Source organism: Chiloscyllium plagiosum, unplaced genomic scaffold (genome assembly GCF_037043375.1).
Source record: "Chiloscyllium plagiosum isolate Xiang-an unplaced genomic scaffold, Cpla_swu_hap1 HiC_scaffold_45, whole genome shotgun sequence".
Taxonomy (NCBI): domain Eukaryota; kingdom Metazoa; phylum Chordata; class Chondrichthyes; order Orectolobiformes; family Hemiscylliidae; genus Chiloscyllium; species Chiloscyllium plagiosum.
The window spans coordinates 43,588,109-43,593,841 of NW_028270183.1; the positions used below are offsets into that span (position 1 = coordinate 43,588,109).

At 41.5% G+C, this 5,733-nt stretch overlaps 1 pseudogene; it reads right to left on the reverse strand.

Moving 5' to 3' along the window:
* Positions 1–654: 654 nt before the first annotated feature.
* LOC148136495 (FMRFamide receptor-like) lies at positions 655–2,724 on the reverse strand (annotated as a pseudogene).
* Between the last annotated feature and the right edge of the window lie 3,009 nt (positions 2,725–5,733).

A 5,733-nucleotide genomic window follows, 5' to 3' on the forward strand; every position in this document is an offset into this window, starting at 1 on the left:
GTCGACTACTTTTGCAGGCAGTGCATTACACTCTCCTACTCCTCTCTGAGTCAAGTACGTCTGACATCGATCCTATATCTAACACCCCTCAACTTAAACCTATGTCCCTTAGTGCGAGCAATCGCTCTTCAAGGAAAAGCGTTCTGGATTATGCATCCTTTTCATTAGAGAATCTCTCGGTGAAATGTATGCCGTTTCAGAGACCTAAAAGCCTCCTTAAACGTCTAGTACTGCTTCTTTACCGACATGAGTTTTCATTTCGTTTTTAATTCCCCCCGTCGACAGGACTGAACCATGCTTTCATGGGTCTATGTGTGTGTTGTGCAAATTGCAAGAACAAGATTCAAATCAAAGTGTCCCACATTAAAAAAAACTGATGATATTTCATCATGTCACGATCAACGTTGAATAGACAATATGGAGGCAAACCTGTTTCCCTGTTGATCTATTTTATGCTTCAATTCATGCACACAAATGCACACATGCATGAGCATACACACTCTTGAGCAAGTGTACTGATAAACGAGTGCAGAAACAGAAATAGCCGCAGCAAAATAAAGAGGCAAAATCGTAAGTTCAAATATGCCTGGATGGAAGTCACCAGCGAATGTGGTTGCAGGAGTGAGTTCTTATAGGGCAATTCTTTAATCGTTTTCAAAATTTGATACATTACAATATTGCAGCAAAGGGATAATTGACAATATTCTTGAAATGTTCTCTGAACTTAGTTTGTGTCAAGACATATATCGCAGTGTTTGTACAAAAACTGAGCAGCTGGAGCATGTAGCCCAGTTCCATTACAAAAACTGGCAGCTTCTTGGACAGATATCTCAGAACAAACAGTCGTCTCTTTATGGAAAACACCATTGATACTAACCATAACAGAATAATATTAATTGACAGAAGGAACAACAAAATTATTGAATTCCTTCGATTGTTCATCTCTGTGTCTCTGGTGGTCTTTCTGTTCCTTTGGTGATGGAGCCTCCTTCGGGATCTGCTGGCACTATAATATGCCTGACCGTTAAACCATTGAGAAGCAGAATGAGAATAAAAGCAACTCCTGGGGTGAGTAGATAATGAAAAAACTCAATTGCGCTCCACAATGAATAATACATGATACGTCGTGGCAGCCAGCTGAACCAGGGTCCACCCCTCTGACTATACTGACCTGTAAAGATAAAATACCAAGAAATGTTCTTCAAACAACTCATTCCAGTCACAGTTCCCAGAACCACTGACGGTGTTTTCACACGGCAGTATTCATTTTTCACTTTTGGGCAACAAATATTCACGAATCGATCAAAGGTGAAAGTAACTGTGAACCAGACAGAACAGTCAGTGGAGGCATGGAGCTGCACAGCATGGATGTTACAAACAGGAACGTTTTCTAAGAAATGGTGCTCTACCTTGTAGAGGAATGGAATGCGTCGCAGGATTAGATCAGTAATGACGACGAGAAAATCCGCCATTGCCATAGCCATCAGATAGTGAGTGATGCATTGGGAGAGACCACACTTTTTCCGGGAGAGAATTATGATGGTTATTACGTTAGCTGAGGAACATAAACAGTGAAGTTATTGGTTCTGCTCGGATCAAAGAGATCAGATTTCCATGCTACTTAATGTGACATACAAATAGGATACATTTATATTGTTCTGCCAAATGTTTATCACAGTATTAGGGTTTTCTGTTGCAGCTCGTAGTTGGCCTTACATAATTTGATTACAAATGAAAATTTGGGATAAGGTAAATCGAGTCGTTTTCGTCATGTATAACTCTATGACTGTATGTTTTAATGCATGTTGCTGAAATTGGTAAATCCCACAGGAAATAGGTGTGATGTTGTTAAAGTCAATCGAAGTCACGTCAGTCGGATATGATGTCCGCACTTTGATCATGATGATTTTTCTTGGGTAGTTTGATGTTGCCAGTGTTGTCCTTTCCCTTAGAATTCCTGAGTACCCATGTGTAATTGTGAATAATCCATCCTGCATTCTGAAGACTGTATAGCAATCAACGACAAAGTATTGGAGTGTTGGAAACGGACAAAGTCACTTTTTCTGAACTGTCCTCATGCAGAGATGGTAGCGACTGCGTGCAGGCTCGAAATGGGCAATTGATCACTTCTGTTTACTCATAGAATACTCTCTACTTGCTTGGACCAGTGCCGCTCTGACATCATTCTACGACCTGACAGCATCATGCCAATGTAGTGCACTCAACAAAAACCCAGCTGATAACTTTAAAAATCAATCACACTATCAACAATATGCACTGCTGCATCTCCAAAACACGACTTCGATAATACCGTTCAAATCAATGACCACGACCTGGATGGCGCCAAAGGGAAAGCATGGGTATCTGTGACCAGAAGGAAAGAGTGTAGATTCACTTTGACAACTGATTTAAATGCATGCCGATTACAATAATGTGTCAGTATTTACTCAATAAGAGAAATGAGATAGCGACATTTAAATTACTGACAGCGGGAATCAGAGACTCGTCAGGCTGACCAGAGGCAACAATTGAACGTCAAGCACGGTAATATATTTGTTCAGAGTTTGTCAATAATAAACCGCGGAATCATTGGATGCAGCAATGTTAGCACAGTAATGCGAGGGTGGATACAAATTGGAAAGACTTGCCAAGGAGACCAACAATAGCGAGAATGGGATAATAAACCAGTTGAATGTATTGAAGGGCTCTTTCAATGCGATGCATTAGACTCAATTGGTCAAATTGTACAGACGAGTGACTCATCCCAAAGAAAACCCTCGCTATTGTTGTGCCGTTCCAGTCTATGTTTCTCACTTTCCATGTCTTTGCATCACCGTACCAAGTCGTTGTTCCCCCATTCCAAGCTGTTGTTGTACTATTCCAACTCAGTTTCCTTGGATCGCAGTCCATTGCTGGGTCTATGCAGTTGACTGTAGTTAGATTTCAATTCACTTTTTCATCGTTGTGATATATTGTTCAAATAGCTATCTAGGTACTTGTGTTGCTCATCTCTGTTCGTGTTGGGTGTGCTGCTCTCACTGACAGTGTCGCAAACATATCGAAGGATGGCCTTATTATTCCAGAGTGGCACACTCCGGTTGCACAATTACGGTCCGTGGAGACTGACATTCATGAGACCGACTACATGAAACGATTCATTTAACTCATTTCACTCCATAATTCCCTCTCCCAGAATGAAGAGATTCACTTAGCAGTATACTGAGAACAGAATAATACAATTAGGGGACATTCTGGCTGTAAGAGGAGACTGGAACCAGAGGCTGAAGCATTGCATGTGTCTAGTTCTGTGCAAGAAATAGACAGAATAGGTCTTGAATCGACACGGTAGTCCACAAGCTGAAAGGCACGTCCTAAATCGCCACAGCTAGACATGATGAAAAGAAGTTGTGATCAGTACTTAAATGAACATGGATATATCGAATGTTTCATCCTGTGCAGATCACCCCATCCCACACGTGACGAATATTCTCTGATATGCCAGATAACCGTCGGAAGCAGTCCTGTTAACCTGGGTGGAAGTATATACGTTCCTGCCAAGTTTACCATAACTGTGCATAATACTCAAGGCACAGTCTCACCATTGTTCTCTGCCAATGAAACATCAAGACTTCTTTGATCTTGTGATCAAATTCTCTTGTGATGAATAAAGACAGAATATTGGCTTTCCCACCTTCTTCCCAAACTGCTGCCTCACAGCGCCAGTGACCTGGCTTCGATTCCAGCCTCGGCCAACTGACGGTGTGGAGATGGCACATTCTCCACGTGTCTGCGTCGATTCCCTCTGGTTGCTCCTCCCAGAAGCCAAATGTAGGCCGTTTAGGTGAATTGCATTGCAAAATTGTCCATATCGTTCAAGGGGTGTGTAGGTTATGTGCATTAGTCAGGGGTAAATGTAGAGTAGCAGTAGAGGAGAATGTGTCTGGATGGATTACTCTTCGGAGAGTCGGTGACGACATTTCGCCCCAAATGTCCTGTTTCCACAGTGAAGGGTTTGCATGATATCTCTTAGTCACAGACCATGAAGGCCATACGGGTGTCTTTAGCCTCTGATGATTTCCAAATATTTGGTTTTATTTCTATTAACAACTTCGATACCAACGTGAGGCGTTACTTGATTGATTGCACGTTTTTTTGTGAGTGTGTATCTGTTTACTATTGTGGTTATTCACTGAAGAATATTCAGCAGTTCTGCAAATTTTCTTTAAATACTTCTCAGTTATCTGTGAATTGAGTTGTTTGTTATTTTAGGGAATTTTAACTTCGCAAATGTAGACTGGGCTGCTGGAGTGTTATTGGCTTGAACGGAGAGGAAATTGTTCAGAACATAAGAAAATAACAATATAATAAATAGGAGTAGGCGTCGGCCATCTGGCCATTCGAGCCCATTCTGCACTTCAACAAGATCAGGGCTGCTCTTATCGGGTGTCAGAACCAGTTACCACCCTCTCACCATAATCCTTAATTCATTGACGTTAAAAAAAAACTATCCTCTCATTTTAAAAAAAACTTTCAATGAGGAAGCCTCAACCACATCATTGTGCATGCATTTCCACAGTTTAACAATCCTCTGGGTGACGAAGACACTTCTCAACACGGTCCAAAATCTAGTTCACTTATTTTGAGGCTGTGCCATCTTGTCCATTTTTTATGCACCATTAAAAACATATTCTCTGTTTCCATACTATGTAAACAGTGGCTTCACTGTTTTAAATGTTTGTGAAGGAGCCCACCTCACTGTTCTAATCTCCAATGAACATAATCCCAATCCAGGCAGAAGTGGGTACTGCAGATGCTGGAGATTAGAGTCAGTATTCCAGTGGTGCTGGAAAAGCATAGCAGAACATACAGCATTCGAAAAGCAGGAGAATTGACGCTTTGAGCATAAGCCCTTCGTCAGGAATGACTTGATCAAGAGCATATGTTTGAATGGTCGATTCTCCTTCTCCAAGGATGCTGCCTGACACGCTGTGCTTTCATAGTACGACGTTCTCGACTCTGATCTCCAGAATCTGCAGTCCTCACTTTCTCCTATTGAACCTGCAGACCCACCTCCTATGGATCGTGGAAAAGGACACCCAGGTCACTCTTCACAGCAAAATGTGTACCAGAAAATGTTTTGTCCGAATGTGTTATTAAATCTAAGAAGAATCCAGGGTAATACAGACCGATGAGCCAAACATGTGTTGTGGACAATTGTTGGAAGGAAATCTGAATAACCGGATTTTTGGTATAGTGGTATGTCATAACGATCAGTGCCGGCCCCACTGCTTTACATCACGTGTATAAATAATTTGGATGTGAACATAGGACACATGGTTACTAAGCTTGCAGATGACACCAAAACTGGATTTATAGCGGACAGGGAGGAAGTTTACCTCAGAGTACAACGGGATTTCGATCAAATCTGCCAGTGCATGAGTATTGGCAGGTGGATTTTAATTTATATAAACGTGAGATGCTGCACTTTGAAAAGGCAAATCAGGGCAAGACTTATGCAGATAAGGTGAATGTACTGATTCGTATTGCCAAACAAAGAGAGGATAGAGTGCAGTTTCAGATTTCCTTGAAGTTGTAGTCGCAGTTGGATAGGATTGTGAAGAAGGCCTTTGATATGGTTGCCTTCACTGATCAGTTCATTCAATGGAACAGGTCACGTTTCAGTAATGTACAGAACATTAGTTAGGCCACTTGTAGAAAAATGCGTGCAATTCT